This window comes from Anguilla rostrata, chromosome 15 (genome assembly GCF_018555375.3).
Source record: "Anguilla rostrata isolate EN2019 chromosome 15, ASM1855537v3, whole genome shotgun sequence".
NCBI lineage: Eukaryota > Metazoa > Chordata > Actinopteri > Anguilliformes > Anguillidae > Anguilla > Anguilla rostrata.
The window spans coordinates 9,928,060-9,951,925 of NC_057947.1; the positions used below are offsets into that span (position 1 = coordinate 9,928,060).

General features: G+C 46.4%; 1 long non-coding RNA gene across 2 annotated transcripts in view; it reads right to left on the reverse strand.

Moving 5' to 3' along the window:
• LOC135240782 (uncharacterized) overlaps positions 1–23,866 on the reverse strand; it is a 31,702-nt gene that overhangs the window by 7,168 nt on the left and 668 nt on the right. The window lies entirely within an intron of this gene.

Consider the following 23,866-nt stretch of genomic DNA (forward strand, 5'->3'; position numbering starts at 1 on the left):
TCTCATTTACTGACTTGTTTGTTTGTGTGTTGGTAAGTTTTGACACACCCCACGATAAAGGGAATAAGATGGTCGCTGGCCTAGTTCAGCCACTCTTCGATGCCCTTTCACACCGGCTCTTGCCGTACCACGCCCACTTCCCCCACTCAATAGCAGCGCTCTTACCACAAGGAAATGAAATGCCGGCCTCCGTTTAAATCTGGAAGAGCGGCATTGAACAGCGTCCAACGCCCGGGAACGCCGAGCCTGGAAATAGCGTGCGCTACAACTTTACAAAGTCTTCCCAAGGACGGCGAGAACGCACGCGGGGAATTTCCACACGCGCTCCGTTTCGCAAACACAAGCACCGGAGCCGCGCCTGGGACATCGGCCACGGATTCTGCGCTCGTCCAGTCTTCCCTGCGTTGTGGGCGGTTTCCAACTATGCGTTCTGGAACATTCCTAATGCATCGCTGATGGAAGCCATTACTGCACTGGGGAACACTTGTGCTTGATACATGGCACTGAGATGGTATTTTCAGTGGAAAACTTACATAATATCCATACCCCCATATAGGCAATCTATGGATTTCAGACCTATAACATTAACACTAGCTCCCTTTTGAAATTTTTATCGCTGGTTTTAGCAGTTAGGTGTGCATTAGTAAGCGTGAGATTATGGAACCCATTTATCATGCAATTTCATAATTTCTCACAAATAAAAATGAGATATTTTGGAGAAGCTGCAATTGTGTGGCAGACGGTCTCACGCCCCGTAATTAGCATTCTTGAGCTCAGTGCAGGATACGCTTCTGCTGTAACTTGAGAGAGATTTATGCTGAGGTTCTGGGACAAGGAAACCGATGGTTTTAATTCAACCGGTCATTTGCCAAATGTTTCAATTTCACATTTTCTTGATTATTTATGACTTTGCGTACCAAGGTAAGTGCCGTACCATGACCTAAAAAAACATCAGCGTGTGAGAGTGCGTTTGTGTGTGTCTGTGCGTCACGTAAATAATGCATTGCATTCTGTTGAAGCCTGGTGTAGTGCAGGTCTTGCAACGTTGGCCCGGTTCTGTATGTGTGCTTGTATAATGCACTTATAAATAAAAAATGACTGAAAGGATGTTATGTTGCACGCTGTAGTCCACGGTACTGGAGGTTGTAAAACATGATCTCCAAGTCCAGGCCAAGGTCAAACAGTTATACAACAGGCTCGTTCCCACAGACAGCGGTTAGGAGAACGTCAGGAGACAAGCGTCCCAACACCAGTGCTGACCTCACCTCCAGGGCCAGAGATGACCGTTTGATCCAAGATTACACCAATCAGCCCTAATGCCAGATTCCAGGCTGATGAAATGATACTACGGCATGTCCCGCCCAGAAAGGCGATAGAACAAAAACGCAAGTGGCTCATTTCTCTCTCACTCAAAAACCTCTAATGCAGAGCCACGTAAGGGAAGTAGGGGCAGCAGTGCAGTGTAATGGGTAAGGAGCAAGGTACTTAACCTGCACTGCTACAATATATATCCAGCTGCATAAATGGATGCAGTGTAAATGCTGTGTAAATAGTTGCGTAAGTCGCTCTGGATAAGAGCGTCTGCTAAATGCCTGTAATGTAATGCTGGGTAATGGAAGTGAGACCCACAGCCAGGGCAGCCATTAAGCATACTTCCCAGGTGCTAAATCAGAGTTGCGTCCGTCATCCTTCAGCTCAGCAGAGAGTTTTATTTTCACTCCGACGCTCGGGCAACCCACGGCGGTTCAAGAAAGACGCCCAAATCCCCGGAAAAAAAAAAAAAGAGAGAGGAAGAACGGCATTAATAAGCCGCACGTCTCTCCGCTGGCGATGTGGAAGGCCGGCCCGGCGGGCTTTTTGAAGGCGGCCGTCTCCCTAACCGAACCCAGCCCCCGGCGCATCTGCCGCCGCGCGGGTCCCTTTAATGTGGTCAGCGCACGGGCCGAGCGCACCGCCACGCGACCGCGTCGCCGCGCGTCCCGAGGAGGGGGGATTACCGGCGCTTCCTGGCCCGGCTTTTTGAGCTTCAATCAGAAGGGCCCGGCACCGCGTACGAAAAGGAAACCGCCCCCAAAGCAATAAAGAGCTCTCACTCGAACCAGATGAGCCTCCTCTATTTTTTACCTTTTCCCCTGCCAAGAGGAGTCCCAGAGACATCCTGTGTGAGGTCGACGCAGACGAGCGGCGGCAGTTGCCCAACGTCTCTTTGAACAGGACACAAAGGGAGGAATGCTTTTGTTCCTTACAGCAAAAAAAAAAAAAAAAAAAACCAGAGCGGAATCTTAGCACGACGTCGCAGAGTCTTAGCGCAGAAGTTATTGCTTTTAATTCAGTCTTAATGACCCTTCAGGCGATAGCCGCGTCTGGAATAAATACCACAGGGTTTTACCTCCGTTCCAGAAACCCAGTTCGTGCACCAGCTATCGCTTTTTGGGGCTATTTTCCAAGATGGAGAAGACGGTCGGGAGGAGCCAAAACTTCAGAGCAGGAAAAGAAGAAATGATCACAAAATCGATCTACGCTCTGAGACCTGTAAAGCATATTTTTTATTAAGAGGTGCTAAGAGGTACAATTACTTGGTTCGGAGATGCTGGGTGAACATTTCCGCACGTTCTCGGTGTATTTTTCAGCTAATTAGCGAGTGTCTCCCTCAAGCAGCAATTCCACACCTGTGCCCACTCAAAAGAAAGGCTCGGAAAATGATTCTAACTATTGTGTTTCCACTAAAGCAAAGAGCACATAAAGATAAGTGCGATCCAGCCCGTCGCCTGTTGGCTTCGTTGGTTCAGAGCTGAATATAATGCAGCTTTGCTAAAGATGTCAGACAAAAGGAATGCTGCACGGTGCCAAGATAAAATAGTTCATGGAAGTTTATCACTACTAAGGTTCGTTTGGAGGTCCAATTTTTAGCAACTTTTTAATGTCCCGTTTAATTCCTTCTTGCAGATTTGGAATAATTCCATCGCTCTGAAGTGATCTATCAGTTCCAGAGAGGCGTGTGCCCGTAGGAGCTTGATCCACTAGAGGGGCGTGTAAAAGATGTGTTTCAGTCATCACAGGACACCCAGATGACTGAATCTTTACCCCTGAATGACGACGTGGCCAACTGCACGTTTCTGAATCTTTGCCCCTGAATGATGCCATGGCCGACTGCACTTTTCTGAATATTTACCCCTGAATGATGGCCTGACCAACTGCACATTTCTGAATCTTTACCCCTGAATGATGTCGTGGCCATTTGTGTTGAATGGAGAACCAGTTTGAATGGAGGACCAGTAAGGACCAGCACCCAGGGTTCCAAAATGTCTTCTTTCTGTCATTCTCTACGGGTACATTTGATGCACCTCTGGCACCAAAATAAATACTAGAATAGCAGAAGAACAGCTTTAGGCATTGCTATCTGAAAGAATGTGCATGTAGTGCCACGTAATTTAACTGAAATGTTATAATGGCTGGGGTATGACTTCCAAATAGAAACAAATTCTGAAGAAAACATGGAAATTGATTTCCTGACAAGAATATGTTATGACTCATGAAAAATAATTTGGGGGGGGGGGGGGCAGAAAAGAACAAACTGAATGAAACTGAAGCCACTGCTACACAGAAGTTGTATCTTTGTCAACGATATGCGTTTAATAACATTTTGCACAAATACAAATGAAGAGTGTCTTTGTGAACTTGGAGAGCTGTGCTATATCGTCCAAGGGATCTGAAGATAGTTAGTGAAAAGAAGTATGCATAAAAGTAAACAAGAAATCCCGCGGCCAATTAAACCCTGGCGACGGATTAAAAAAAAAAAAACCAACAACACACTTTTAACTTTTAACTACACTGATAACATTTCCTCCCTGAAACGGCTAATAAAAGTGAGCCATAGTTTAAAAAAATTAAAAATACTTTGCCGCGTTAATAATCCATCCCTTCTCTGCAGTCTGCTCCCCAGAGAGACGGAGCAGAGCGCTCAGAGAGTACGAGATGCCAGAAGTCCTGCAGCCTCGACGTGGGTGCTGGAAGCGATGCGTTCCTTCTCCATAAACCCCTTTCTGTCAGACAGTCGCACAGAACGCACGTGCTGCTCCTATAGATTAAAGGCTTTGATCGTCTGTTTTTTTCCAACGGCTCGCAGATTCATATATACAATCTGGCGGGAAATTGAGATTAATTCATTGTACTTAATTTTAACCTTTTCTATAAGTCAAGTCTGCGCTTGGTTATTTCTAATTTAAAACCAGAGCTATACGAACCATTAACACTCCATTCCTTATTAAAGACATTTCAGAGCAAGCCACTGCCAGAAGGCATGGTTTAAATATATATAATTTAGTATCATTTGCAAAAGGAATCTAGGTTTGAGGGGGAAAAAGTTACACTTATTCTGTCTTTCCAACTGTAGTTTTCTCTAGTGTTCACGTGTCCTTCACTTTTAAATAAGCTTACCAGTTGTATTAAATTTACTTCATGACATTGTTTATATACTCATAAATATTTATTTTAAGTGCATCTTTTAAAATCATCATACTTCATTCAGACTTGACAATGGTATACAACTGACCTATTTTTTTCTCCGATTCAGAAAGGCTCACTGAATCAGCAAGTCTGAGTCTATGTCTTCCGAATACGCTTATTTGATTCTGAGAACCCGAGAGGGTGAGTTTTATTTAAAAAGGGGTGTGGCATTTGTGTCCCGGGACGAGATTCATTCTGAAATGAAACTCGAGTCTGATTTCAACACAGCCTTTTAATCCCAACATCGGCCGAAGCCAAAAGCGGAGCCAACCTTTCATCCAAGTAAATATCCAATTACATTACAGCAGTCAGACCTGTCCGTCATGACCTGAGTCAAGCTGGATGTTATTGAACGTTGCGAGCACGGTACATTCCTTTTGTATGCATGTGGTACATATTATTAAACACTTACTCCGGCATTTCAACCATTTCCAAAAAGACTGTGCCTCATTACCTGAAAGCATCGCATTAAGACCATAATGCTCATTCCGTCGTTTGTTTTGTGTTGTTGGGTTTTTCTGCAGCTTTTTTACACTTGCGGCAACAATCGCTTCCTCCGTTTGCCAAAAAAACAGGCAGGCCTGTAGCCAGCTGGGGAGCTGACAGAGACCAGAGAAAGCTGAAAGATGTCCTTCCAATTAATTACGGCATTTATGTATTTTCAACTGATGCACGCATCATCAGAAACACATCAATAAAGAACATCCAATCCTATGGTTGGATGAAAAAATGAATGAAAAATGCTAGTTGAGAATGATTCGTGCAAAACTTCAATTTGAGAATGATTTGATTGGAGCCGATTGCCTTGGCGAGCATTATAGTTATTCACAGATCGAAGCTCTTTGCTTGTAAAACTGAGCTTTAGCTTTTGCAGAGCACCCAGGAATAAGCAGTAAAATCAGGTATCTACTAGCAACAAAGCGGGGCTGGGTAGTTCATTCCAGTTAAGGCCTGCCCTAGTGCATGGATGGGCTCTATGGTCTGGTATCAGTTAAGAGCCTGTTCTAATGCACGGATGGGCTATATGGTCGGATATCTGTTAAGGGACCGTTCTAGTTCATGGATGGGCTCTATGGTCAGGTATCTGTTAAGGCCCTGCTCTAGTCCCAAATCCATGGCAGAGGGTGTAGCAACAAACACTGATATATACTACGGCCAATCCAAATTGCGGAAGGGGAAAAAAAAAAAAACATTAGTTCTAATGTTAAAGAGAATCTTAAAAAAACAAAAACATTTTGGCCTAAAATCCACACCCAGTACACAGAATGGTAATGCCTGTACATTATGCACACTGTATATTCTATGTAGACTCATACATATATTCTGTGATACTGAGCTGAGATATTATTGGGGCACTACTTGATATAGAATATCAATGCTATTCAGTCCATTAAAAGATGAGTCACTTTCAACGGCAATCAAAAATTGGCACAAGATGTAAAAGGAAATCCATGCATCTCCAGTTTGGCATCCATAAGTCAGAACCAGGCCCCCATAGTATCCATAAAAAGCCTACACATCTTTTTGAAATAAAGCTTTATACAAAAAGCATTGTAAAACTTCAGCTAGCAGTCTCAGGCTTTTTGCATGGGCTATTACATTGCATTACTGACCTTCAGCAGCAGGCGCTAAGTGTAGCATCCCTTTATAGAACAGAAGCATTTCAGGTTCAGTACCTGCTCAAGGGTGCGACAGCAGGGTCACACCTGAGAACTGAACCTGCGATCTTTTAGTGTAAAGTGTACGCCCAGTTCCCTGACCACTATTCTACATATTCATATCAATATGAATGGTAAGAGAAATATGGCCGGGGAGAGAGGACACGTCAGTCTTCACGTCACTTCCTTCACTCTGAAACAGACACATTCCCCACCCCACCGCCCAAAACAAATCATATGGAAACACGCTACAATCAAAGAATCAAACAGGCCCAAGGATGAACACAAAACTGATTAGCGCGCAAAGCTAAAGGCCTCTCTCCCGGCCTCTGGGAGGCGGCCGGTCTAACAGACCTCCTCAGGAGGGCGGTTTCCCGGCCCCCTCGGTCGCCGCCGCCGCCGTTGGGTAATTGGTTTCCAGGCCGCGGCTCTCCGCGCGCGGGCCTCTCTGCAGCCGCACCTTGGAAGCAGCTGTCGGTTGGTTAAGAGCCGCGCTCACTTCCTGCCCGTGCGCGAGCTCGTCTGACGTCCCCCCCTCAGTGGACGGCCGTTTAATGTTCCCTTTCCAGAAAGGTTTCAAACGGCCGGGAGACGCTCGGATAATTAGCGCGGCGCGGTTCACTCCCGCGTAACTAGGATGAACACGTCGGAGGATAAATAAAGACAAAATAATGGTCCATTTCCTTCAGTTCTAGCCAGTGATTATATCTCTCTTTTTTCTTTTTTTTTTTTTTTACAGTTTTGATCATTTCCTGTGGTATGGGTGCAAACAGGAAATTCCTTCTGCAACTTGAAGAGCGGAGGTAGAAACTACGGGTTCAAAAAAAGGACTTTCACTCAAAAATCCTTCTGGTAAGACCAGCTTTGGAAAACAACTCATTAACACGGTTACATTCCATTAGGAAAGCTAGTTATAACTGGGAAGATGTATTTAATCTGGCATATTCAAACAAGACACTACAGTAACAGCTCCTACTCATACTAAAACTAGTCACAAATATACTGCCAAAATATGGCTGAGGTAGCCTAATAGAACTACGGCCCATAATGCGCGACTGTGATTGGTTTGTGCGAGGAGGAGTTTGTGTGCGATGTGAGGCAGGGTGCACAGCGTCGGCGCGGCCCGGAGAGAGATTTCGTGTGCCAGAGCGCTTCGTCATTTCACCACTCGACTTCAAAGGCTGAAAACCGGGGGGTGGGGTGGGGGGGTTTTCCCCGCCCACCACGGCTCGCCGCCAATAACGAGAAAGCCCCTGAAAAAAAACTCGCTGCGTTTGCTTAGTCACTTTGGAGGTGTCGGGGTGGCGGCTGAGTGGGGGGGGGGGACAGGTACGCATGAATCTGAGGCTGATTAAGACGAGAAGCTGAGCCTTCGGCTGATGAATAGCTCCTGACTTTACATTGGGCTCCGTTTGGGTGCATAAACGCTTGATTAAGCTCTGATGATGTTTGGGTAATTACAGAGAAAAAGCACACAGTCTTTCCACTCCTCAATGGCAAACATCTGTTGTTGCTTCCGACAAAACATTTCGCTGCGGCAGCGACTGCTTCGGTTTAAACTGCAGGTACTTATAAATCCATACAGCCGAATTCATATTAAGGCCCATCAATTTTTATCCGTTATAAACCACTACACACTAGCGGCGCTGAGAATTACAAAAATAGAAACATCCAATATCCCTAAGTCATGTGTTTGGTAAAAATTATTTTTTTCTATTGTTTTAGTTTGAACTGTAATGTTCGGTTCGATTCGTGATCGAGTCAATATTCAACTGGCTTCCACGCAGGGCCTCAAAATCTTTACTCCTTTACGGCGCTCAGAACATATAAATGATAAACACCGAACGCAATCTTTTTACTTCCAAAGCGTAACAAAATTATTCGTGCGTTCCGCCATTTTCACTGGAGTGTTTAGAGAGTGCATGAGACTGTACAAAATCACCCAATTCATTAACTAAAATGTTTTAAACATTTGAACATGAATACTTTTGCCCGTTTAAGGGGAATATTCACAGCATTCAGACTCAAAAACGGATTCATATCCATTTTGCAGAATTAAATTACTTAATCTCGCAATAATAAAGTCCCAGGGGAACATTCAAACCAAGTTTACCCGTCACAAACTTTTTTTGCTTTAATTCGACTTGGCACGGATTTCTCACAATGTTGAGAAGCTCCGGGGACAACATAAATTTGGTCTCAGTTGTTAGTGCGTTTCAGCGCTGAAAAGGATTAGACAATAGAGAGGGAGAGGGGAGAGAAAGAGAGGGGGAGACGGGGAGAGGGAGAGAGGGAGAGAGGGGGAGACGGGGAGAGGGAGAGAGGGAGAGGGCTGCCGTCTTGCGAGTTACTGACACAGGAGAAGCCTTACAACAAAGTGGGATCCGTGTGAAAGGAGAGCAGGGAGAAAGAGGAAGATTACCTTAATTATCATTCAGCAGGAGCTCAGAGCAGCACCTGTGCATGAATAATATCATTTATGGGCACATTGAGATGTGCATAATTTCACTTAAATCATAGACATTAGCCGAATAACAAGGACTGAACAAGCAGGCCAGGTCTAGAGCTGATATAATCCACACCAGCGGGCGGAGGAGAGAGAGAAGAAAAAAAATCAGTCTAGTCTATAATCATTATCCACATCATCAGAATGATAATGCCAGTGACGAAAACGTATAAATTTCACGTCATTTAGTCGATCCAAGGACCAATGACTGTGTAAAGACAATAGTTTTACCCTCTGAAAATGTTATGGTGTGTCCCGGTCTTTCGTGGAATAAGGGCTCGGCACGAGAACCATTCTATTGGGTAAATGAGGAGCTCTCTCTGTCTACCTCACTAGATTATGACACTACTGCATCTAAGAGATAGGGGAGGTCAAGTATAACCTAGAATGAGTCTAAGGATTTATACTGGGTCCACAGCTCTGAGGGGGAGGGGGGTTATGGGGGTGAAAAGTGACAGAAGGAAATGTGAAACCTCATGTTCACCACCTACCTTTCATCCCGAAGAGGTCAAACTAGAACCTGTTGCACAATAAAATGAGTCAGTGCTTTTTTTTTTTCTTTCTTTCTTTCGTTTCGACACGTAGGTTTTTCCCTCCAGTCATTTGCGAAATGTAAAACGTAGACCTGTTTATTTTCCACTGACTCCAGGGCTCAGATGGCGGCCGCGTGCGCTCTGGTTCTCAGTAACCGGGCGAAAGCGGCGCTTCGCGGCGCCAGATGACGGAGGGAAAGAGCGAGGGAATCCCGCGCCGCGGCGAACGCGCGGCAGGTGACACGACATCTGACAAACAAATGGCCCTCTTTCCGTCCCGGGGGCCCGAAACAGAAACACCAAATTTCCTTTCAGAAGTACAGAAACAACTCGATCACACCGAGATATCTTCTTAAGTGTTGTATTTCAAGTTAAAACAAAACGAATCAGCAATATGTAATAGCAATATTGTTTTTTTTTTTTGTTTTTTTTTGGGACGACAACTGTTCTGCTAAAGGTTGTAAAATTATGTTTTACAACAAATGGAGGTTCACTCAGCCAATCAAAACTCACGATACTGCGGACGGGATTGAAAACCACGAGCTCATTGGACACGGGCCAAGCTGCTCCCGAACCATTAAGCCGCAGTACCGTCGTGCCTTACGTAACCGCGTCGACAGAGCACACACTGACCGGGGGCCATTTTGTGCTCTCACCTCTACACCGGTGGGCTCCCCGGCACCTCTGCATTCTGCGAGCGAAAGCTGCTCACGATAGCATGTACCCCTTCCCTCCGCCAGGGAAAAGGAGACGTGGAACCCACCGCATGAGATATCAGAAGAGAGAAAACATCCATTTTACAAACTGATTGGAGTAAATGGGAGTTTCATAAGCTGAGTGAATGCAAAGCATGCTGGGATTGCTATCTCCCTTCTCTCAATAGCAACATTGGCTATGCTGACAAAGGCTAGTTTTACATACACACGCCAATTTGGACTGAAATGGAGGGAGCCCGGGCCTTTTGTGTATGTTCTGAAACACTATTTTATATGGACACTTATCAAGGTCACATCTGTATTGTATCGGACAGAAACATAATTACTCAATAAGGGCAAAAACATCAAAACAATGGTCGCTCATTGTATTAGAAAACTGGCATTACAAAACCAATCAATATCTAACTGGATCAGCTGAAAAGACCAGATGAATTTATATTTCAATGGAAACATGTCCCGAGGCGATTTCTTTTACAGGAAATATTGGGCAGTTTTCTGGAAACCAGAAATTTTCAGGAAATATCTATCATTTATCTCAAAGCCGCATTTAGAAACTCGTTCGCCTACTGTGTTTCCAATCACCGTTCACATTGTGGCCAATCCTGCTGCAGTTGGCACAAGTTTTATCTTAAAGTCACACACAAGCTGTGTGTTCACTATTGTATGTCACACTGGAAAACAGGGCAGTCAGATTTTAAAGACTTTTACTATCGAACTACATTATTCATTTTAATATTTAGGCATTTTCAATGTTAGTCAACTTCAGATTTGAATAGACTTGAATCTTATAAGATTACGCATACGGCGATATCGATTGTTCAACATTCAAGGTTTTAGTTCAATATTTAGTCATTTAATGCATATGCATATTTGAATAATGTTTCAGCCACAAAGTGTGACACATTTAACAAGGGATCCAACTTTGACTGATGCCGCAAAAATCCAGAAATATACCCTGATGCCATATTCAGTCAGACGAACGGGCTAATTTGTGACATAATTACCACTGACGTCGAGATTGCATTTCTCATAATGTGGAAGTCTTAACTGGGAGTTAATACTTTCTGGAATCTCTGGTGGTCTGCCAGTCCAGAGACAAAGTTTTAAATATGTATCCGGCAGACGGCATTGTGGGTCAGAACCTACGCAACGAGGAAAGCGTCCAAACGCAAACGCGCACGCGTGGCGCACAAACACGAACGCGCGAAAACAGACTAACGCGACGCTGCGATTACAGAACTCAGCAGCCTTCGGTAAGCGGCCCACGTGAAAACACCTCGGTTACCATTATGAGTGCGCGTTTTGGGTTTTAGGAAAAACACAGAAGTCTTCGGGGATTCCCGTCATCCCACCAGGCGCTGCAGACGGGCATTCTGCGTGTGAGACGAGTCTCACCTACTGGCTTCCACTGCGTTATCAGGTGGGGAGATCTGCGCGGCGTCAGTACTGTACGCCTTCAAAGACGCGGCGAGTGGAACAGAGGGGTTAACGCCGCAAGGGCGCTCCTACGCGCGCGGGCGCAGCCAGGGAATCCCCAAAAGCGCCGGGCCCTTTCGCAAAAATAATAAATACATTAATAATCTCTCCGCCCCGGCGTACCGCGTACTGGCCACGATGAGTCCCAGCGCTGCGTCGTTTTAAAACTCTGCGCCAGAGTTAGCCAGGAGCTAGCCAGGAGTTCTGCCGCTCCCCGAGCTAGCCGGGAACGCCACAGAACATCTGTCTGGCGTAACGTTCTGCGGCATTCCTGGCTAGCTCAGGGAAGCCATTTTTAAAGGCGAAGCGTATTGGGCTGAAAGTGTTTTTGAAAGACCGCGTTAGCGAAGGGGAGGGAGATAATTCCGGTGGAAAGCATTCGCTTCGGGACGTCAGAAGGCCGGGGAGGACGGACGGCAGACAAAAGAAAGATGGCGGCGAGGAATGCGAGATATGTGTCCCCAGCGGTATCGCGGAGCGACGAGGGGGAGCGGGCCGGGCCACGGCGATGAGAGGCGTCTTTGTGCGCGCACACAGGCGGGCCTTTTATGCAGGTCAAACACTCGGGGCGCAGCCATGCCAGCGGAGCGATGTCATTTCCTCCCGTACCCCGTATCGCTCGGCTGTACACCGAACCCGGTGCCTTCGGAGAGAAACGCGAGCCGGAGCTGGTTGTTAGCAGCGCTCCTGACACAAAGGCAACGCGAGGTTAGTGAAGGCGCTAGCCCGCGATCGAGAGCGTCTTCCTGAGGAAAGGGCCAAACGCTAAGGGTGGTGGGGGGGAGGGGGGCAGGGGCAGAGATATGGGATCATAGTCAGTGGTCACCAGTTATCTTTACAGTTTTTCGTTTCCAGGCCCGGACCTTATTAGCCTGCCATCAAGGTCACCGGTGTTGTTGGCCTGTCTTACATCTCACACTGGCTGTACGCTTCAAAGAAGACAAACCCAAAAGTTCCTGTAAAATACTTCTTTTCTGAACCCCCAGCCAAAACACAGTAACAGAATGGAACATTGTTGACTATAGAAAAAAAAAGCAGTCTTCAGATTCATCTTTCAGTGGACAACAAACAGCTGTTAGCAGTACAGTAATCATCGCTCCCCAAAGCTTTCTAATTGCAGGATATCACCATGGTGTGCATCCCTTTTTTTAGGTGGTAGCGTACCGGGGTCATAATTTTACTGTATATAAATATATTATTGATATTTCTGAACGCTCAGCCCATATTGGTTTAGTAATTACAGTTCATTGACCGTAGGATGTGTATTGCAATAAACTTCAAGAACATTAATGATCCAGATGAAATCATTTCTTATGAATATTCTAAGGCTCTTCATAATAGATGCATCTTTCAGATGAAATGTTTGAACTTTGCTTTATTTTTTTTCCCAACTGTTTGATTTCTGTAAAATATTGCATCACAATAAATTATTCATGTCAATTAGCTTTTCATCTTCTAAGACACAAACGCATGTGATCCTTTTAACAACTATTTATTTCGTACTAAAAGAATTCTCCCTAGAAGCATACCACTATCGCCCGAGGACATATTTCTTAAATAAAAGGATCAGATCTTTGCATACCTAAAATTTGCATATTAAAGGAATGAAGGATGAGTATTAGAAGAATTAGGCATTGCAATCTAATCACTGCCTACCTCTGACTGGAATTCAAAACTCTTCTGGGTCTCCCCTTTCAGGCGAAATACCATACAATGTTCGCAAATTAAGAGCATCTTTTCAAGTTCATTATTCTCAGGACTATTCAAGAGCTGGGCTTACTTCTCTCGTGGCACACAGCTTCCTCTATGCGCTGCTCTGGTTCCAACCCTGACAACTCAATCGCCTCAATTAATGGAGTAAAAAAAAACAAAAAAAAAACATAGGCTTAAAATATTCCGTACCTTTTTCTTTTTTTTTTTAATATGCTAAATGATTCTCTTGGTGTTTTCAAAGGGCCTCTATTCAGCGACGCTAAAGAAAAAACCTGCCAGGAACGTACCCGGGGATGCCCTTGGAGTTTAAAGAACGGGCTCGGCGGATAAATACCTATTATTTCCAAACAGCTACACAAACTAGCGATGACAGATGCCTGCTGTAGAGTCTTGTACGGAGATGAAAAGGGGTATTCCGGAGAGGGGCCGGCGGGCATCTCCCATGCACGCTTTAAAATAACGGCGATTAATATAATAACAAACGCGCGATCTGCACTGGGCCCGAAAAGCACTACGGAGAACGTTTGAATTTCTCCTTAGAAAGGAAGCCCCTTCAGAAGCGGCAGAACGCGTCTCGTCAGGACTGCTAATTATTGTATTTTTTTTGGGGCTAGCGTGTTTTCTTTGTACGTTGTCGAGGCGGAGGCAACGGAAATAGCGGAGATTTCCGGTCCCGGACCCCGGAGTCGGCGAAAAAAAGGCGCATTTCGCGAAGGATTTCGGTCTGAAGAGAACGGCGTCTCCTGAGGAACGCGGGTTTGAGGAGAGACTTTTCCACGCCGCGTCGGGAGGTAGCGCAGAGAGACGTGTCGTTTTCGCACCTCGACAGACGGTCTCCGACGGCAGCGTAAAGAGAAATCGCTCCTGGAGCCCCGCTTCCAGTCACGTGACCACCGCAGACCGCAGCGTGGGAGTCTGACGGCAGCCACTGTCCAAATGTCGACGTCGATTCATTTATCGGCCGTTTCCGTGATTGTGTTATTTCTCAAAATTGCACGGCGTTTTCAAACACGTAAACATTCACTTACATTTTTGTTGCTCAGTTATCCTCATTCGCCGGTCCTGTGCATCAGGAGAAAACAGGAGATTGTTCACGGGATTTGAGCTCAATGCAACACACAGATACTGGAGAGCTTGTGCGTTGAACTTATTTAATACATTTTTCTGAAATGAATTCAGGTTTGTCTTTAAGCTATGTAAGCACTACAGTTCAACACAAATAAGAACTTTGGGAGTACGAGCCATCAGATTAAATATATATTATTTGTGTTTGGATATGACAAAGGCATATTTAAAACATGCTTAAACTACTGCCTGGTGTAAAGACAATCTCTGACCCCCTAATGTAAAGACAGCCACAGACCTGAGATGAGGTCAAAAGCCTGTTTGGGCTGAACAGCCCGCTCTCGTCACCAATCTGTGACTGTCGTTCGGCGAGGTCGCGCAGGAGACAAAACGAAGGGGCGGAGAAATCACTGGACACCTCCGACACCTTCCCCCCTCTCTTCTGACCTGCGCCAACCGGCCCCGAGAGGGAACGGGGGGGGGCGGGGGGGGGGCGGGGGGGGGGGTGGGGGGGGGGTTAGTCAAAGCGGGGCGTTAAATTACCGCTGCCGTCCAAGCGACATTAAAACGTAACGCTGATCCCCCCGCTTTCCGCGAGCGCGTGATTGCACATCGGCGCGACTCACAGTCGATACTTCGCGTTCGGCGGGGACGTCTGTGATCCCCGACACCGCACACGGCATCCGGCGGGTCCGGTTCAAGCTGCGCGCCCCGATTCTCTTCGAAAGCCTTTGATGACGCAAAAAGACGTGCTTCTGAGATGCAAAAGAGTACAAAAAACTTCACACTGTATCCAGAGTCAATTTTCATTTCTGTGTCTTAGTGTAACGAAAGCGCATTTTTCGCTGCTCAGACAGAGCTCCTGAAAGTGCCGGCTGCTTTGCCCTTTTCGGTCCCTGCGCTCTCTGTATGACTCTGTTTGTGATCGTAGCCCTGCACTGCTGTTTGACGGAGCGGGGCCGAGAGTGAAACCGTGACATCTGTTCTCGAAGATCTGCAGCGTTCTGAGACGTCGGGCCCAAAGACGCCATCGCTGCGGCTAGTCGCGCCTTCGAGTCTGTCGTCTCCCCGCAGGTGTGTCGGACGTTTGGACGTCCAGTGCGTGAGAACAAGCGGACGCGGGGGCGTTTCGCTCGCTCCAGCCCTCGACACGGAGAGCGGGGACGGCCTCCGGTACGCCGTCGGCCCCAATCGTACCCGACGCGGGAGAGGTCAGCGGGGACCCAACCCCGGCGCGGGGCTAGTTAATCTTTCATACGAGATCAGATGCAATAACCCGGATGCGTCTCACAGAGGACAGCAGACTGGAGTAACGCTCATCACTTCAATGCGCTCCCCAGAAAAACGCTGGAGCAACCCCCCTCCCTCCTCACCAGCTCCCCCCCCGCCCAACCACAAGCACAACTACATTTAGGGAGGGAGAACCGGCATTAACCAGCCAAACCCGATGCCAGACTACCAGGAAAACGTCCCACAAAAAAAAAGCCCCACAAACGGTTATTGGCAAATTGGCATTCTCAAATATGAACGTGCACTTTCATAACCGACGCATTTCTAGGTACTGAACCGACGCTGTGTGAAACTGAGACGGCTTCGGAGAACGCCGCCGCCGCCGCCGCCGCGTGCGCACGATCGCTCAAGGTAGGCGTTCGGTACAGAAGGCCGAACCGCTACATCAACGGGAGCGGGACCGACGGAAGACCGAACGCAGCCTTGTGAAAGCTCTTTCGTGACATCATTCACTGCGGCGCAAACGCACTGCATTCTAGCACCGCGATACTCTCCGTACGAAAAGGGTGCGTGTAGAATGGATGTGCTGAAAGGGCGTTTCGGTTCATTTCTATACATCATATTCTGCCGAATTTCACATCGTCGCAGAGCATGACCGCGTGTTATCAGAAAAACATGTTGTACAGTATCTGTTCAGGTGCTTAAATGTAATAGCACATAAAGTAATCTAATGAATTCCTCTGGCATTTCTTAGCTCAGGTATGGCATGAAAAAGTCTTCAAATTATTAATTATGAGCGAGTAATTACAAGCAATTGCAAGTGAGGTGAAAGGTTCTGGACGGTATAAATTAGCTTATTTTGCTCTACAAATGGAAAGTCATTCATAAAGCACAATTCCCATCAATAGACTGACCTCCCCCTGGAGAAAGGAGAAAGCCATTAAGTAGCTTTACTATATCAGTAAAGTCAACAGATTATTACTATTATTATTATTTGATATATTACTGATATATTGTTTAGATTGTGTACTGATATTATTATTATTATTATTATTATTATTATTATTATTATTAGTCTATTGGCATTTATGCTGTCAAAATAATGTTTTATCAGCTAGTATCAAGTTTCTCAAAATGAAACTTTAAGACAAGAAATGTGATTGATACTGCGTACTGAAAAAAGGAAAAAGTAGTCCAGTGCCTGGACGGCATCATGCACTGGGTGTTTCAGGGAGGGTGTAAATGCCTTCATTTGCAGTCAATGGCACACATGAGGGACTGCAGGGCATCGCGCGTCTCGTGGATCCATCACAGGCGTTTCCTGGAAGGACGTATCTCACATTACCGAGGAGGCAACTGGGACTTAGGAGCGGCTTTGTTACAGAGCAGACAATCTCCCCCGCATGAGTGAGGACGCGCCTACCTGATCTCTGACAGAGACCGGCTGCCACAGTGCACCGCAGACACCACCCTCCCCCCCCAAAAACAGCCTTGTTTCTGTACCACCCCCCCTCTGTGATACAGCACTGTACCCAAGCCCCCCACCCCCCCGCATGATTCAGACCTGTACCAAAGCACCCCCCTCTTCTCCCCCACCCTGTGATTCAGACCTGTACCAAAGCCCCCCCCAAAAAACAGCCCTGTTCAGTACCACCCCCATCTGTGATACAGCACTGTACCTAAGCCCCCCCCCCCCGTGATTCGATCTGTACAGAGCACCGGTACCATAGCCGTACCCCCCTCCGTGATACAACCCGGTACCGAAGTCTCCCCTCCGTGATACAGCGCTGTACCCCCCCCCCACCCCATACAGCCATCTCACTCCCCAGGGTACCACTACTGTCAGCCGTACAGGACCAGTGAACCTGCTTCTTGTTTTTCTTTGCTGGCGTGGAAGACGCAGTGAGCTGAAAACCCTCCAAACCTGCCGGCCCCGCCCACGCGCAGGTGCCCGCCTTCGCTTTACCCGTCTGCAGGCCAGAGGAAAAGTGAGGAGGAGTGTGGGGGGGGGCCCAAAAAAAGCCCCGAAACATCAGCCCGTTTTCTGTCGCACCACATTTCCTTTCGCCCGTTTCTCAGGAGACCGCCATCCCTGCTGTCGAACGCAAGATCCACGCCGTCCTGCGTCAGACCGTACTCAGCGGCGCTCTATCTGAAACAACAAACTCCGTGGTGTGGAAACCCATGTCTAGAGCCTGTGGTTTCCTGCTATGATGAAAAAATAATAATAATAATTCTTTGGAACTTTCATTTGCCGTGGAAATATTTCTGCCCAAAAACAAAAAAAAAAAGATGATAAAATGAAAATAATAGAAAATAATAATATTTTTAAAAACAAAAATGGCTGTGGTCGGCTCACTTCAGTACTAACACAAACCGAAAGCAAGAGAGGTGGGGGGCTATTTTTTGCCTGGCCACAGGGCTTAAGATTACCAATGGAGAATTGGTAAATCGTTGCAATAATTCATTTCCTAATTGCGTATTTAAATTAAAGTTAAAGTTTTGTTGATTTTTTTAGTTCTGACAAGGACTCAGAGGGAAAAAAAACAGAATTCAAAAGTGCAGAGTAAAATGTGCTTTTTGAGGTACTCCCCCTAATTATAGAACACTGTAGACAAATTCAATCTCTCCGTGCACGTTTCACTGTTCAATTCGTACGTCTAAGCACACACAATAAAGGGCCGAGACTGAAGGTTTTTAGGCCCGGCTAACTGAATGATTGTCCTCCGAGTCCAGTGGGAACGGGTTTCTGTGAGTTTAGTCACTGGCGGTGTGTCCCGGGCTGGGTAAGGGCATCGCTCTTGTAAACCAGAGCCACGTGTTTGTTGTTCACTGTAAATGCACAATGGAAAAAAAAGGGTACTTTCAAACTTTCGGTCACCAATAAGGGTTTTTCCCACGGCGTGCAGGCAGGAAAGCCGCCGTGGGCTATGCGTGGCAAATTGTGGTCACTCACTCACTCACTCACTCACTCACGGACGTTTAGTCGGACGCATGCGCAGGCGGTGCCAGCTAGAATGTGGCTGCGGAAGGGAGTTGCGCCGTGGGTCTGGACGGTTCCGTGCTTGTTTTACGGGCTCTGACTAGAATGGTTTTCTTGACTTCCTGTTCTGGTTAGACAACAAAATCTCTGAGCCAATCGTTTAGTAACTAGGCTATTGGAAACCTTCAGGCATCAGAATACGATTTCTTGATGTTTTTACTTCTTTATTTTTTTAAAGTGGGGTCCAGCCATTTCTAACATTCTTTTAACGCTGCAAAACAAGATGCGTTCTTTTTGTTTTCTTTTTTCCACCTGAACCGTGGAGCTTAATTAATGTGGGGAATTAAGGCTGATAACATAAGACCCCCTCCATGCCATCTACAGACCCCCTCCAGGCCATCTACAGACACCGGTGAGCGAGGATAAGAAAATAAACCCTCCAGATCACGGAGAAAGTTCCGCAGGTAACGCGGCTTCGCAGGAACACACATCCCATAATTTCCGCGGAGAAACCGCTCAAATAAATAAATAAATAACGTTTACTTACTGGTTTCAGAAATATCTTAGCAGGCCAATTACAGACGAAAGGAATTCCTCAACATCAAGACAGGCCCTGCCACATTAAATCACATGCAAATTAGTATGCGTAATATTCAGTTGGTGAATAAATTGGTAATACAGCCTCAAAACCCTCTCCTTTTTTTTGTATGAAAATGTTAACACTTTAACAATGCTATTTTCAGTGGTTTTATGTAACTGCCTAAGAGGGAATAATGCCCTCCTAGAGGTCTTTGATCTCTCATTAGAAAATGGGGAGGAAACTCAAAATTTCCCACAGATTAAGGTTTCTGGACAGCAACGGAATAACTGAGAGCTGACTTCCGTAACTGAGCAAGTCGAGTGTACCCATGCCTCACGAGCACTGGTTTTACATTTTTAAAAACTCAATGAAGACAGGGCTCTAATGACGTCCGCCTGAACGCGTGTTCAACTCTGTGGCTTTCGTGCCGTTCCTCGCTCTGTACATTTCCTATGCAGTAAAATGGTATGAGAAGCAGTGACAGGATGAGGTCTGGGTGCTACCTGACATGACATCACAGGCATTTAGCAGACGCTCTCATCCAGAGTGACTTACACATTGCATCCGTTTATACAGCTGGATATATACTGAAGCAATGCAGGTTAAGTACCTTGCTTAACAGCACCAGGTTACAAGACCTGTTCCTTACTCATTACACTACACTGCCGCCCACAATGCAACGGCATGTGTTGAAGAGGAGTAACGTGGGCCCGCATCTTCTGCTGTGCTACATATGCCGTCCTCTCCCTGAAGAGGTGGCGCACGTTGTCTTTGCAAGACAGTCAGATAACAAAGTGACCTTTCGATTCGTCTCCACAGAGCCGGGCCAAGCAGCTCTTCGACTGTTACACTGCTGGACGGTTACCATGATTCCCTACCCGCCCCTCGATACGGGCCCCTGGCCGCTGACCATCGGCAAGTCTCCTCGAAGCGGACGCTCCACCCGGCGGAAGAGCATTTCCCCGCTCTCCTCGCATTCCCCCCGCCCCCCCCCCCACGAGGTCGTCGGACGCGCTCCCCGCGAGAGGGCCGTGACGGAAGTGAGTAAGAATGCCCCTGGAGTGGGAAGCGGGAAGGTGGGCTGCCCGAGCGTCACTCTCCCGCCGCATCAAACAAGCGGCCCCGTTCAGCAGCGCGAGAAACGCCCCGGCGGGGCGCCCGCGGGCAGCCCTGACCCGAATCCCACCGCCGCGAAAGGTCAAAGGTCGTCCCCCGTGACTCTGAATGCTCGCGCATTGTCTACAAATACCGTACGGTCGTATTATTCAGTGCGGTGCGTTAGTGGCATTTGACTGTTGCTACTGAATTCTTAGGACCAGCGAAAGCTAAAACTCTGTGAAGACTGTCGTGAGATATAAATAAAATACTGCACTGCATCTTCAGAAAAGCTTGACATTGTCGGAGCCATTTTTATACATGAATGTGATTAACTGTAATCAAAGTGAAATAACAAGATTATCAAATAAATTAAATTGGCAACATGGAGGTCACTGTAACGTGGTATTAACCTTAAGCACCCTTTAGGCTATGTTGGCTCTTGTTAACCCTTTTAAAAGACCCCAAATCCCCCTCCCCCCTCCTTTCTTAATAGTTTGTAAAACATGAGTACAACTTCAAACAATCTGTGTAGGTTAAAAACTATGTTCCTACAGAAAAGAAATCGGTTTTATGAAACTATGAAAAATGAGCTGACATTCTTCCAGTGTTAAAACACAAAATTCAGGTGGGAGGCCCACTCCTCACTAATATTAGCGATGGTGGGTGTTCGGCAGACGTGCCTAAAAACCGTTCTGTCCTCTGGTGCAGGCTGACGGAGGGTCTTATTTTTGTTTTTCTTCGAGGGGGAAGGGTGCGCGTACGCGAGCACTTGTTATTCAGTAGCATTTCGGAAGGCGCTATTCTACGGCGCTGCACCCATTTCACTACTTAACGAGCCTGCAGGGTATGGCTGGTAGTAACACCCCGGAACATTCCGCCAGAGCAGATTGGCAAGCGTGTCAAACTGACGTGGGCTTCCGCTCCGCTTTGGCAGCCATGTTTGTGGGGGCTGGTGGCACCGCCGCGGCGGCTCCAAAACCGCGCGAGCTAGCCTGCGCTTTCCGGACGTCAGCAAACGCAAACGCGCACAGAACGAAAAAAGGGTTTTGGCGTTTGCCCTTTTTAAATAAAGCGGTGTCACGGGCGTTACTATCCGCGTTCTGCTTGTTTTCGAGGCACAGCTTGCTTGCTGTACAGCAGCCATGTCCGGGCAGCATTAGCGCATGCTAATTTTATACACACAGAAAAATGTGCAGCACTTCTCAGGACGCTGCCCCCCCACTGGGAAATGTTACGCAATAAAAACTAGCAAGCATTTTCATTACGCAACCGTTTGCCAAAGTCTTGATACCACAATTAAAGGAACAGAAATATCACGCTTGTATAAGATCTCCTAGGAGAACGAGGTCAAAGGTTGCTACTTAACATGCTGAACACCAATCAAAATGAGCAGGATTAAAACTGCTGCGATTCCTCACGGCATGGTATTAAATGCAGGCACTGACTTTTTTTGGCCGTGGCCCCAGAAATGCTAGCGCAACCGACCATGGCGTAACCCTCCAGTGGGAGGGGCTCCGGACGGAGGGAGCGATCTCATTGGGCGGGACGGCTGGGCGTCGCCGCGCGCCAGGAACGCCCACTCGGGTGATTGGGGCGACCACGGCGTGCCCTCGTCCGGCCCCGCGCGTCGCCGCGAGCGTAACCAGCGGACGGCCAAGCGGCGGGAAACCGGGCGCCCTTCTGCCACCAGAACTGACAGGGGAGGGCGGAGCAACGAGCGCCATGGCAACACAAACTAGGCCTTCAAGAACTGAGAAAATACCACTAAATCTCACCAGCCAACACTTATAGGATTCACCTGTAATAAAACAAAAATAAAATAAAAATCTGTTTCAGTACAGAGATACTTAAGAGCAGCAAACGTGGTGCGATATTCATTCTTCTCACTCAGAACGGCTGAAGTCAGTTAAGAGAACGATAAGCTCTCCATTATAACTCTCAAACAGAAGAGCGAAAAGACACACAACGGATTTCCACCTGCCCGTACTGCAGAAATGGAAATATTTCAGACTGATGGTGTTCTGGGAAGGCGGGGTGGGGATAAAAACACCGTTCTGCCTCCATCGCGCCGATGTTAAAACCCATTAGAACAGAACCACCTACGAGCACGCGGCTCTCGTGGGCTTGTTTATTCCATACCTTCACGTTCCTTCTGAGGAAGGAATGTAATTACAGTCGAGAGCATTAAAAAGGTATCTTAAGTATAATTTGCGGTTCGTGAACTGTTTTTAAAAATTACTCTTAATATAATTAACTTCTGTCATTAGGCCTAATCCCTAAAGGATATAACTGAATGCTGGCTTTAAAAAATTACATATATATAGAATTACACATACATTTTAATCCCAAAGAACGGCTTGACTTTACAGAAGGCATGTGAAAGCTTTCTCGGGCTTAATTATCTTCCCTTACTATGCGTGTAAAACAAAAGATTAAAATGAACTCATGACTCTGGTTTACATATTTTACACACCTTGAATAGGTTACACCATGAACTCTTTCAGTTCTGGTGAGTAGCTAGGGGAAGAACAAAAGGTCAATTCTGCAGACTACACAATTTAGTGTTTTTCAAGTGTTTATTATTTAGTGTTATCCTTGCACATAACATGACATGAGTTATACAATTTACAACCAACTTGTAAACATGTAAAGCATTTTGGCACAGAGACTGTACAGAAAATTCGGACTGATTTGTAACTGAATCACACGAAGAACAGGCCAAGCGATACCGTACATAGAAAGTTGTTTGATTCTCTTTTTAAAAAAAATCTCATTAGGTTATCTGCCACTTTTGAGGGTAATGTACATTGTCAGCATCCACACTATACTTCCATATCGCGCTGCATAATCTCAGAACATCATAATTGCCGATGCTTTATAGCGAGTTGTGCCGTTAACTTTGCACTTGATGAGGCTGAACGAGCATTTTTCTTTGGCAATGTTTTAACGGCGCGCTCAACTCGCCCTACAGGCAGCGCAGATATCCTTTATGATAACTGACCACTAAATTAAGCAGATATGACTTCACCTCCACCGGCGTGCTGCGCCAATCAGCGCACCACGGTACTCTCTCAGAACAGTGTAATGAGTGATGTTCCCTGTACCCAGCTGAGGGCTCGCAGACGTATCCATGAGCTGGCATTCTGATCATTCGTCAGCCAAAGCCGCTGTTGCTGCGCATTAATATCGGTGCACGCGCACATCAAAGATTCCACAAGCGCAAAAGAAATTGCACGGTGGAGATGGGTGGGAGCAGTCAAAAATTATCAAATTATGTATTTTATAAGAGCGCCCAGAGCTAGAACTTTTATTCCGGTCTGTGATCACTGCAAAAAAAACATCACATTTGATCTTTAGTAGGCTATCAGACATTAAACTGGTGTGCGCTATTGCACGGTTCTGAAGTGAAAGTTTTAAACATGATTAGCTACGAAATGAAATATTGTAGCTTCAAATCTTGTTCTGTGAGTCTCTGCAAATATCACCAAGACTTGATTTCACAAAAAAGTAATATGACACTGCATTTCAATTGTCGGTAGCACATTAGCTGGGACTTATTAAACAAAATCCATGAATTTCTAACCTCTGAGGAAGAGACAGATGCACTTCATTTAACTGTAAAAATATATTCACCTTCGTCATCCTGCATTATTAACAACAAGGACGAAAAATATTTTATAAAACCCTTCCCTTTCGCGTAAGGAATTATCAAACTCAAGACTGGGGAATAGAGTTTCTGCTTTAATTATAGGGGGCCTAAATTCATGCACACGATGTTCTTCCGCCTGTCAATGTGTCAAGC